This window comes from Zootoca vivipara, chromosome 10 (assembly GCF_965207765.1).
Source record: "Zootoca vivipara chromosome 10, rZooViv2.hap1.1, whole genome shotgun sequence".
Classification (NCBI taxonomy): Eukaryota; Metazoa; Chordata; class Lepidosauria; order Squamata; family Lacertidae; genus Zootoca; species Zootoca vivipara.
In genome coordinates, this window is record NC_142593.1 from 62,028,224 (window position 1) to 62,040,665 (window position 12,442).

The 12,442-nt window shown below is 53.4% G+C and overlaps 1 protein-coding gene across 5 annotated transcripts in view; it reads left to right on the top strand.

Moving 5' to 3' along the window:
- The window catches only part of RUSC2 (RUN and SH3 domain containing 2), a 50,885-nt gene that overhangs the window by 6,142 nt on the left and 32,301 nt on the right, over window positions 1-12,442 (top strand). The window contains exon 1 of one of the 5 annotated variants that reach the window (XM_035100753.3): window positions 2,092-3,132. The exons of 3 other annotated variants lie outside the window; for them this stretch is intronic. The gene's annotated coding sequence lies outside the window, so the exon portion shown is untranslated. Of the gene's footprint in view, window positions 1-2,091; window positions 3,133-8,819; window positions 9,456-12,442 lie in introns of those variants that run through there. One more of the 5 variants, XM_035100754.3, reaches the window with a different exon arrangement.

Below are 12,442 nucleotides of genomic sequence, written 5' to 3' on the forward strand. Positions count from 1 at the left end.
GGCTGCTGTGATTTTTGTTGTTCCTACTTGTTATGGCAGTGTTTCTCAACCTTTTTTGGGCCACGGCACACTTGTTCCGTGAAAAAAATCACGAGGCACACCACCATAAAAAAAGTTTAAAAAATTAACTCTGTACTACCCTATATTATAATTATGACTGTAAGAAACACTTGCCAAATATTGCTTTCCGGCGGGTCAGTGTCGTGTATTGGCGGCCGCCAGGCTCGTTTGCACTGAGCTTTGGGAAAGAGGAGGAGAAATATTGCTTTCCGGCGGGTGAGAGTTGAGTATTGGCGGCCGCCAGGCACGTGACAATGCAAATCCCCCTTCTCGTTGCCGCACGTCGCGGCACACCAGCCAGCGTCTCGCGGCACACTAGTGTGCCGCGGAACAGCGGTTGAGAAACGCTGTGTTATGGAACAAGTGTTTTATTGCAATATTGCATGTGCCTTTAGTGGATTGTATCAGACATGATATGACAGCTTGCACCAATACTTTAGCTGGAGAAGCAGCTAACATATTTATTAAATAGCAATTAAGTTAGAAGATACCTTGGTCGAATAATAAACACAATGGCTTCAGATTCTGAATAGAAGCTTTTAGGAAATTGTTTTATGAGGGGGTTAAACCATGTTAATGATTCTTTGTGGACAAGAAGCAACATTTTGGAACAGAGGAATTTCAGCCGAAAGGAATCCAGTCTGTTTAAAAGGTTTCCGGAGGTGAAGGCCTCACCTGAGCCCCTGGTCCCTAGTGTGTGCCTTCCTGGAAGAGTTGCAAAGGGAGATAAAGGGGTGTGAGGGACTTTTCACCTTGGATAACTTGGAGCCCCCACCTCTTTGATGTGCCATTATGGAGAAGAAGAGCATGATGCTTTGGGCTTTGCAAAGTGAGTTTCTTCCAGCCAAGCTCCTGCACAGGCAGTTCTTCTCTTCTCCCTTGGCATCTCCAGGAATCAGATGGAGCCATTTGCAGGTGGGCATAAGATAGAGGGACATGGGCGTACCCAGCGTGGGGCAGGGGGGGCAGCTGCCCCCCAGAAGCAAAAAACGGGGGGAAATGCTATAAAACAGTGCGCACTGTTGTCAAGGCAGTTCACCTTCTCGGTCGGGTACATGATCTTGCCGCAGCGGGCAGGGCCGTCTTAACTATACCAGCCGCCATGGTCCGGCGCCCTGCCAGGCAGGGCCAGGCACAGCGGGCAGCTGGAGAGCACGGCACGACAGGCAGGGACGCTGCCAGCTGTACTCCGCCTCGGCCTGCTCGGCTGAAGCAAAACGGCAGCAGTGTATGCAAATGAGGTGCCGCGGAGCATTGTGGGGCAGCACTTTCTGTGCTGTGCTCGCTGTGACTTGAAGGAGTGTGGGCTGAAGTTAGCCCAGGTCCAGGTTGCTGCTGCTGCCTCGTTTTAGTCACCGCTGCTGGTAAAGGAGCGGGCGAGGCAGAAGCGCAAGCGTGGGTGGCTCTGTGTGCCGCCTCGGCAACGGCTGGAAACGGCCCCCTCCCCTCTGGGGGGCATGGATGTTGACCATGCCTCCTGGAGGGGATCCCGGCCATGTCATCTCCAGCCAGCTAATCGGGTGGCTGGGGGTGGGGGAGTGGCTGGCGTGTCCCCCCCTAGTTTTGATCCTGGGTACACCCATGTAGAGGGAGGAGCCCTGGCCAAGGGCTGGAAGCCACAGCCTGGAGCCAAGATGAGCAAGATGAGTCTCTCTTGGGCCATGGAGATCTCTGGCAGCAGTGGGGAGAATGAGCAGGAGCACTGGCACGGCCCTCGCTCAACCAGGGAAATGGTCTTTTTCCCCCCCAATTTTTTTATTGATTTTCTAAGCACATATAATATAACAAAAAACAAATACCTCTACACACAAAAACAATGCAAACACAACAAAAAATACACATACAACAAAAAAATCTATCTTTACAAATTCTTATTCTTTCTTTACCATTTTAGGGTGACTTCCTCGAATCCCCCCTGTCTGCGGTTCATTGTAATTCATCTTTAGTAACTTCTAACCTCACTATGAATCATTTTTCAAATCTCCTTATCATAATTTCTACTTATTCACCCTTTAGAATCTTATTTTCATATTGTTTTTAAACTCTTAACATAACCTTACATCACAGCCTATAACTTCTTCCAAGTCTATATTAAAACCTCAAATGTTACAATGTTTCTTTAAATATTCTTTAAATTTCTTCAAATCTTTTTTCCACCGACTCTTCTCTCTGGTCGCGGAGTCTCCCGGTCAGTTCAGCCAGCTCCAGGTAGTCCATCATTTTCATCTGCCATTCTCCAACTGTTGGTATTTCTTGTGTCTTCCAATTCTTGGCTATCAAAATTCTCGCTGCTGTTGTGGCATACAAAAAGAAAGCAACATCTTCTTTGGGACAGCCAGGGGAATGGTCTTGCCAAAGGTGGCGCTTTGCCAGCTGGCGGATTCAGCACAAGCGTGCAGAGCAGATCCCCTGTGATTGTGACCCAAGCTGTGTCTGTGCCAGGCCCCTCCTTGGAGCTCTTATTTGCACGGACACTGGGCCTTTTCATTCAGCAGCCCAGGCTTTGCTCCCTGGGGGGGGGGGGAGCAGCTCTCTCCACCTTCCCAGCAGAAAAGAGGAAAGCTGGCTGCAGAACCTTGCATAGCAGCCGCCAGGATCTGGCCCCTGGCTCGATGGCCTTCCCTTGGTTGTATCTGGTCTGCTCCTCTGAACCAAGCAGAACACGCCCCCCTCACTCACCCCCCAAGGTGTTTCTGTGGGAACAGTGGCAAAGGTCAGGCAGGTGGCAGCTGGAGGCTCTTGTGGGGCAAGGACTGAGGGCTCCCTCAGGAGGGCAGGAGTGATGTGTGGCATCTGGAAAGCATGTGTTGCCTTCTGTCACTTATACCATAAAGGATATTCTTAGTGTGTCTCGAGGAGAGGCGCCCTGGTCAAGTTTTCCTCTTTCCATTCAGACCCAGACTTTCCTTCCTTTGCATTTGCTGCTTTGCTCTTCCTCTGACGAGGTGGCATCTCCAAGGCCCTTGAAGGTTTCATAAACAACATGCCACGTTAGGAGAATTGGTGCCTGATACGACTTCTCTTGCCTGCTTGATATCAACTGTCTGGTAGGCTGGCAGATTGAAAAACCAGGTAACAATCTTGGCTGGTCCGCAGGTTGCAAAGCCCCCATGTGTAAAAGATGATCTCTCTGTGTCAGGAGGAGCTGTTTTCTCACTGTGATTTGCTCAGGGGGAGCTACTAGTCCTGGGGGCTGCATGTCATCTCCGCTCTCAGTGTCTGCTTGCCTCTGAATGCCTGCTGATGCAAGAGGGCAGAGGACTCTTTGTTTTGCTCCTTTTCGCCTGTAGGATTCCCAGGACGGGCAGCTGGCTGGCCGTGGCCAGATGACAATGCCAGGCCAGATGGGCCCCCTTTGGCCTGATCCACCTGTTGCTTCAGAGCTCTGCTCACATCCTTACTGTTTGGTTGATATTTTGAGAGGTTTCGGTGCTTTGTTGCTCGTTTCCTTGGCGACAACTCCCCTGGATTATGGAATTCATTACAGGAATTTTAGGACTCAGCCAGTACTTGTCACATGTGAGCAAACTCTTGTTTATCGATAATAATAATAATAATAATAATTTATTATTTTTATCCCGCCCATCTGGCTGGGTTTCCCCAGCCACTCTGGCTGGCTTCCAACAAAAATTTAAAATTCATTAAAATGTCACACATTAAAAACTTCCCTGAACAGTTACAGGTAGGTAGCCGTGTTGGTCTGACGTAGTTGAAACAAAATTTAAAAATTCCTTCCAGCAGCACCTTAGAGACCAGCTAAGGGACCCAGGTGGCGCTGTGGTTAAACCACTGAGCCTAGGGCTTGCTGATCAGAAGGTCGGCGGTTCGAATCCCTGTGACGGGGTGAGCTCCCGTTGCTTGGTCCCAGCTCCTGCCAACCTAGCAGTTCGAAAGCACGTCAAAATGCAAGTAGATAAATAGGAACCGCTACAGCGGGAAGGTAAACGGCGTTTCCATGTGCTGCTCTGGTTCTCCAGAAGCAGCTTTGTCATGCTGGCCACATGACCTGGAAGCTATATGCCGGCTCCCTCGGCCAATAATGCGAGATGAGCGCGCAACCCCAGAGTCGGTCACGACTGGACCTAATGGTCAGGGGTCCCTTTACCTTTACCTTTAAGTTTGTATTGGTATGAGCTTTCATGTATCTGAAGAAGTGTGCATGCACACAAAAGCTCATACCAATGACAAACTTAGTTGTTCTCTAAGGTGCTGCTGGAAGGAATTTTTTTATTTTGTTTCCCTGAACAGGGCTGCCTTCATCCGACCTTGATAGTGTTTGGCACCTCCGACACAGGAGGTGGTTCACTCTTCTTCCCATCGTAAGAGAGAGCCTCTGCGGTTGCCAGAAAATGCAGGAGCGGAGAGGACTCCTGTGCCCAAATCCTGCTTGTGGGCTTCGCTTTGTGGAATCTGGTTGCCCACTGTGAGGCGAGGGGGGGTGGGCCATTGGCCTGATCCAACAGGCTCTTCTTTGGTGGGGTGTCTGCACATTTCAGTGTCATGGACCCAGGTTCCCAAGACCCACTCCTAGCTCTTCATCCCCTGAACCACACCAGATCTCAGCCCATCACGCTCCGGAAGGCTGTATGTGTGCCATGGTCAGTGAGGAACGCTCCATTAGGCACTGCCCCGCTGACCTTAGCCAGCCCTCACCAGCCTGCCCTCTTCCTTACAACCAGCCAGCAAGGGCCCACCAGCTTCCTCCTTAATTCCAGGGTTGCCCTTGTGCAACTTAGCAGGGAAGAGGACAATAGGGGCAAAACTAGAATTAGTTGCCTCTGGGTGGCAGGACTGCAGGGCAGTTTCGAGCAGGTCGGGCACCCTGGCGCTGAGGCGCGGAGATTGCTCCAGCGCCCGCGCAGCAGTGCAGCACCCAGCCTGCCAGCCCGGCGCCCTGACGCCCCGCGCCACCGGGACTATACCTAGAGCCGGCCCTGCAGGGCTGGCCATAGGAGCCAACTCCCAGGGGGCCACGGGTTCTTGGGCACCCAGAAAAATAGAATTGTGGGAGCTGGGCAGCCACAAAGTCAATGAAAAAAGCTGGCAGGCAGCAGCAGTACAGCTCTGCCCTCCACAGCGGGGTGGGGGGTGGGCTCAGACACAGAGCCAGAGTGTCTCTTTGCTCTGAGTCTGAGCCTCTCCCCACAGAAAAGGGTTCCTCGCTGGCTGCCCCAACGCACCTCAGGCAGCAGAATCCACAGGGGCAGAAATCTGGATGTAGATATTTACTCCCCCCTGGTTCCTGATGTAGATTTTCACTCACCCCTTAGGCATCACATACTCATGCTAATTCACTTCAATGGGCCTACTCTGTGTCAAACTTATTTGAATGCCACCCTCTGGCTCCCCCTGCTGTTGGCCTCCCTCCCTCCCTCCCTCCTTCCACCCTCCCAATGGGCACCAGCTGGCACATCGTCCACCACCCCCTCTCAAAAGTTCCGGTTTGCTCTCCCTCCTAGCAGCTCAGTTGTTTCAATCCTGCGGCACAGTTTTTGACTGTCCCCTGGAAACTTCCCCTGATGGCCCCTCCCAGCCCCTCCCCTGTGCTTTTTGGGGGGATTCAAAACTGCTGGGGGTGGGGGTGGTCTGCTCTGCGGTGTATTGGGAAGCTGTCATACCCAGTGAGATGGGCAGGGTACAAAAATAGTAAATTTTTTGTTTTTATTATTATTATCTTCCTCCCACCCCCAGTGATTGCAGGACTCTGCTGCACCAGGGCATAAATAGGACGTGCCACACCAGGCTATTTTCATTCCCTGAATGCAACAGACATTCACATGTGAGGGAGTGTTAAAAATAACCCCTTGGAGATCTGTTGCCACCCCTCCCCTCCCAAGGCCACCATTGCCCACAGCCCTGGGGCTGGAGAGAGCTTCCTGGGGGCTCCTCCTCTTGAAGCTGACCCCTCCTGGTGCTCACTCCCATGTGCCCGCTTACACATTTGCCCCCACCCCTCCCAGTCGAGGCTGCTGGGGGAGCCCTGTGGGGAGTGGATCAGGCCACCTCCTGGGTAGCAGAGGGCCTTCTTGGTAGTGGCGCCCTCCCTGTGGAACGCCTTCCCATCTGATGGCAAGGAAATGAACAACTATCTGACTTTTAGAAGACATCTGAAGGCAGCCCTGTTTAGGGAGGTTTTTAATGTTTGATGTTTTATCGTGTTTTTAATATTCTGTTGGGAGCTGCCCAGAGTGGCTGGGGATTGCCATTATCCTTATCATTATAGAATCATAGAATCATAGAGTTGGAAGAGACCACAAGGGCCATCCAGTCCAACCCCCTGCCAAGCAGGAAACACCATCAAAGCATTCCTGACATATGGCTGTCAAGCCTCTGCTTAAAGACCTCCAAAGAAGGAGACTCCACCACACTCCTTGGCAGCAAATTCCACTGCCGAACAGCTCTTACTGTCAGGAAGTTCTTCCTAATGTTTAGGTGGAATTTTTTTTCTTGTAGTTTGAATCCGTTGCTCCGTGTCCGCTTCTCTGGAGCAGCAGAAAACAACCTTTCTCCCTCCTTTATATGACATCCTTTTATATATTTGAACATGGTTATCATATCACCCCTTAACCTTCTCTTCTCCAGGCTAAACATACCCAGCTCCCTAAGCCGTTCCTCATAAGGCATCGTTTCCAGGCCTTTGACCATTTTGGTTGCCCTCTTCTGGACACGTTCCAGCTTATCAGTATCCTTCTTGAACTGTGGTGCCCAGAACTGGACACAATACTCCAGGTGAGGTCTGACCAGAGCAGAATACAGTGGTACTATTACTTCCCTTGATCTAGATGCTATACTCCTACTGATGCAGCCCAGAATTGCATTGGCTTTTTTAGCTGCTGCATCACACTGCTGACTCATGTCAAGTTTGTGGTCAACCAAAACTCCTAGATCCTTTTCACATGTACTGCTCTCAAGCCAGGTGTCTCCCATCCTGTATTTGTGCCTTTCATTTTTTTTGCCCAAGTGTAGTACTTTACATTTCTCCTTGTTAAAATTCATCTTGTTTGCTTTGGCCGTTATCTAATCTGTTAAGGTCATTCTGAAGTGTGATCCTGTCCTCTGGGGTGTTAGCCACCCCTCCCAATTTGGTGTCATCTGCAAACTTGCTCAGGATTCCCTCAAGCCCATCATCCAAGTCATTGATAAAGATGTTGAACAAGACTGGGCCCAAGACAGAACCCTGTGGCACCCCACTAGTCACTACTCTCCAGGATGAGGAGGAGCCATTGATGAGCACCCTTTGGGTTCGGTCAGTAAGCCAGCTACAAATCCACTGAATGGTAGCATTGTCTAGCCCACATTTTACCAGCTTCTTTACAAGAATACCATGGGGCACTTTGTCAAAGGCCTTGCTGAAATCAAGATAGGCTACATCCACAGCGTTCCCTTCATCTACCAGGCTTGTAATTCTGTCAAAAAATGAGATCAGATTAGTCTGACATGACTTATTTTTCAGGAACCCATGCTGACTTTTAGTGATCACAGAGTTTCTTTCTAGGTGCTCACAGACTGTTTGCTTAATGATCTGCTCTAGAATCTTTCCTGGTATTGATGTCAGGCTGACTGGGCGGTAATTGTTTGGGTCCTCTCTTTTCCCCTTTTTGAAAATAGGGACAACATTTGCCCTCCTCCAGTCTGCTGGAACTTCGCCTGTTCTCCAGGAATTTTCAAAGATTATTGCCAGTGGTTCTGAAATCACCTCTGCCAGTTCTTTTAATACTCTTGGATGTAGTTCATCTGGCCCTGGAGACTTGAATACATCTAAACTAGCCAAGTATTCTTGTACTACCTCCTTACTTATTCTGGGCTGTGTTTCCCCTGCTGAATCATCTGCTCCATATTCTTCAGGTCGGGCGTTGTTTTCTTTCTTGGAGAAGACTGAGGCAAAGAAGGCATTGAGGAGTTCTGCCCTTTCTCTGTCCCCTGTTTGCATTTCACCATCTTCTCCTCTGAGTGACCCCACTGTTTCCTTGTTTTTCCTTTTGCTACGGACATACCCATAAAAGCCCTTTTTGTTGCTTTTAACCTCTCTGGCGAGCCTGTGTTCATTCTGTGCTTTAGCTTTTCTGACTTTGTCTCTACACGTGCTGGCTATATGTTTGAATTCCTCTCTGGAGATTTCCCCCCTTTTCCATTTTTTGTACATATCCCTTTTAAATCTTAACTCAGTCAAAAGTTCTTTAGATAGCCAGCCTGGCTTCTTTAGGCACCTTCCATGTTTCCGTCTCATTGGTATTGCCTGAAGTTGTGCTTTTAATATCTCCCTTTTAACAAACTCCCAACCATCATGAACTCCCTTCCCTTTTAGTATTACTGTCCATGGGATTTCACCCAGCGTTTCCCTAAGTTTTCTGCTATTAATTATTATTAATAGCAAATGGCCTTGCTTGGTCCTTTCTAGTGGGGCCCTCCTCTCGCGGTTCTTTATGCACCATCTATAAACATCAGGCCAGTCCTGCAGCTGGATTATTATTATTATTATTATTATTATTATTATTATTATTATATTTGTACCCCGCCCATCCGGCTGGGTCTCCCCAGCCACTCTGGGTGGCTTCCAGCAAAGATTAAAATACAATAAAATGCATTGCAGGGGGGTTAGACTGGATGACCCTTGGGGTCCCTTCCAGCTGGGCAGTCTATGATCTTTTTTGCTCAAATCCCCTTTTGGCCTCATCCAGGAGGCTTTTCTTCGCTTCTCGTTCCCTTGTGCCCAAATCCTGCTTGCTGGTTGCCCCCTACGAGGTGAGGATGCCAGGCTAGGGGGGTCCTTGGTCTGACCCGACTGGCGCTTCTTGGCTTCTGGTGGAACCACCAGCTCCAGGAGCAGTCTATCGAGATGCCTAGGGTCGGGATATTTGGCCCCTTTGACAGCAGGAGGCTGCGCTGGAGGGGCCTCATCCGGCAGACACTAAGTTCTGACACTAAGTTCTGCCTGATGGGACGCGCGACGGCTGGGGTGCGGTGGGGGCCCTCCTCCCCGCGGCCCCCCAGGTGCCCCAAAGGGAATCTTCTCCCGCGCTGGCAGCAGCCACTTCTCGCTTTCCCAGGCGACGGCGCGCGCCCGGCAGGGCAGGAGCCAGGAGCGCGCCTCGCCCCGTTGAGCAGGCGGTGGGGGCGGGTGGCGACTCCTCGCCCGGGCTGTGCACCCCCCCCCCCTGCCCTCCGGCTGCCGCCCCGTCTCGTCCCGTGGGGCCTGCGCGGTGCCCCGCGCGCGAGGATCTGAGCCGCGGACCGCGGTCCCGAGCGCGACGTCACGGGCGCGGAAGGCGGAGCGGGCATTGCGCAGCGCCGCCGCATTGCCAGGGATGCAGCGCGGAGCCCGGCGGCGGCGGCGGCGGCGATAGCAGCACCACGGACGACGCCCGCCTTCTACCCACCCAGGAGCGGGGCCCCAGGTGAGCCGGGCAGCGCGGGGAGTCCCCGGGGGGCGCAGGTGGCCCGTGCCACGTCCTCACTCGGCCCGCGGGGCCACCGGAGCCGGCCTGGGCCGCTCTCCCTCCTCCGGGCACCAGGCTTGCCTTACACACAGACTCTCCCCCACCCCCGGACCCAGGCGTCCTGCCGCTTGGCCGCCCGGAGCCCCGGGGGTCGTGGCGACGGGCATCCTCGTCTTTGTGCGCCGCCGCCCCTCGGGGTGTGGCTGCTGCTGCTGCTGCTGCTGCAATCGGCGGGGGGAGGGGGGTTATTTCGTGAGCGGGGGGGGGGGCTTTTTTTGCTTTGGAGGGCTCGAGCCTGGCGGTTTTGCCCTCCCTGCTCCGGGCCAGGCTCACCTGCAAAGGGAGCGGCGCTGCCGCCAGACAAAGCGAGCGAGTGATGCTGCCTGGAATGGGGGGGGGGGGGCGCGGAGACAATGGAGGCAAAGAAGGATGCAGGCTAGGGATGGAGGGCGAGGATGGAGGGACCACCGCCGCCTCCTCCTGGAGCCTCTACCTGCTGCAGCCCCCCGACCCCGACCCCGTGCCTGGAGTTTTGACAGCTGCTTCGCAGCGCAGCCTGAGAGATCCCCTCCTCCACCCACCTCGGGGCAGCTGGAGATCCACCCGTCCCCAGGGACCGCGCCAGGCGGCCGGGATCTGGCGGCGGGCGGGTGTCCTGCTGCTTCTTCAGCAGGTGCATTGCAGCTCCTCCTCGGCCTCCCCGAGGCATCCTCGCCAGCCAGGAGGCGGCCCGCCTTGCAGGCACCATTTTCTTCTCGCAAATTCCGGGAGCGCGGCCTGGGAAGAGCGGGGGGGGGGGGCTGACAGTGGGGGCGCGCAGGCTGGAGCTGGACGCGGGAGGAGAGGGGAGGGGGCGCTTTGGCCAAGGGGTCTCTCTCTCCGGTGCGTCTTTTTTTTTTCTTCTCGAGAGTGGGGCGCGCGCATCATGATGGAGGGGGAAGGAAATATGGGGCTGGGGAGAGGGAGGGAGGCCTGGGAGCCGCAGCCAGCCGTGGGGAGGGAGAGCCTCATCCCAGGGTGCCTGCCCGGGTTGTAGCGAGGGGGTCCAGGGATGCGCTCCTTCCGGTGGCTGTTCTCTCCTCCTCCCGGCAGGGGATGGTCTCGATGGGCAGGAGGAGAGGGGGAACAGGGGCAGGCTGGCCTAGGGGAGGGGGGGGATTTCAGGCCCCGGCAGGTTACTCCGTAGCCGGGAAGGGCTCCTACCCCTCCCACGGGGGCGAGCGTGGAGCCGGGCTCTGTTAGCATCTTACTTTCCAAAAATGTGCATCTCTGTAAAAGTTAGTGATGATTTGCTTCTTTCCCGATGGGGTTTCATGATGTGTTTGTTCTTTCCCACCCTGAGATTTTATGCTAAGGCGCCGGTAGAGAAACGTTTTTGTGAATAAAAAGAACGTCCTTGACCCTGGAAAGAGGGTGGCAAAGAGCAGTGGCCTTGGCCTGGAAGGAAGCCCCCTTGCAGCAAGAACTCCGAGGGGGTGTGTGTCTCTGTCTGAGAAATGGACATAATAGAGAGGCCTATTATTCAGGACCCCTGAGGGTTTGCCTGGCACTTGGGCAAGTCGAAAAGCCTCTGTTTGTTATTGATGAAGGCTTCTCCTTCAGTTTCCTTCTCAGCCCAGGTCACTTTTTGCAGAAGCAACAGTCTCCTTTTAGGACTCGCATTTTGCAGATGTTCACAGTTGTTTGATGCCAGAGAGCTGAGCTCAGCCATTTCCATAGCAAGGAGCTGATTTCCTTCATCGTCGTCATCATTTTATTATTTGTACCCCGCCCATCTGACTGAGTGGTTGCCCCAGCCACTCTGGGCAGCTTCCAACATATATAAAAACTTAAGAAAACATTAAATATTTAAAAGCCCTACGCAGGGCTGCCTTCAGATGTCTTCTAAAGGTTGCATAGTTACCGGTACTTATCTCCTTGCTATCGGATGGGAGGGTATTTTACGGGGCAGGCGCCACCACCCAGAAGGCCCTCTGCCTGGTTCTTTTATATCCCCCTTTTTTTTCTCCCAGGCACCTGTGGTTCTCTCCCTCCTCATTTACTCCCCACAACAGCCCTGCGAGGGAGCTTAGGCTGAGAGGCAGTGACAGCCCCCAGTGGGGATGTGAACCCTCTGGCAGGACCTACTGGGGATGATGTCTTGACCGCTCCCCCTAGCACCCAGCACCACTCCGGGATTCCAGCAATCCTGCTCTCGCCATGTAAGAACGGAAGACGAGCCTGCAGCTGCATCAGGCCAGTGGTAGCCCATCGAGTCCAGGATCCTGTTCTCACAGTGGCCAACCAAATGCCCCAATGGGAAACCTGCAAGCAAGCAGGATCCAACCACCAGAGCTCTCTCCCCTCCTGCAGTTTCCAGCAACGGGGGTTCAGAAGCACCTCTGCCTCCAACTCTGGGCAGCAGAGTCACCAATAGCCCTCTCTTCCTCCATCCAAGTGGGTGGCCATCGCTGCCTCCTGTGGGAGGGAGTTCCGCAGTTTAACTGTGCTCCGTGGAGAAGTCCAGCTTCACTGGATGCTGCCAGCCTTCTCCTTGCACTCATGGACAGGCTTACCTGGCAGCTGCTTGACTCCAGGTGAACCTGCTTGTGTGTAGCAAGGCTGGCAGCTGTGCTGGCACAGTCATTGGCAGGAGGCAGATGTTGTCTACACTGACTGGCAGCAGCTCTCTTGAGCTGGGGGGTTGAACCTGGGGATATTGGCATGCAGAGCAGGTGAGCTACCGCTGACCCAGGGCCTACTCCCTTGGATTCGGTTGAGGAACAGAGTTTGCCTTTTTTGTGGCTGAGGTGCCAAGTTCCTTTCTGCTTTCTCTCACAGAGACACTGCCAGTCAGAGCCAGCAGCACTAGGCTAGCTGGGCCAGTGGTCTCAGCAGCAGCTGGACTGCATGTCTAGAGGCTGCCATTCTCCAGGGCAGTGGTTCCCAACAGGTGGTCCGGAGAC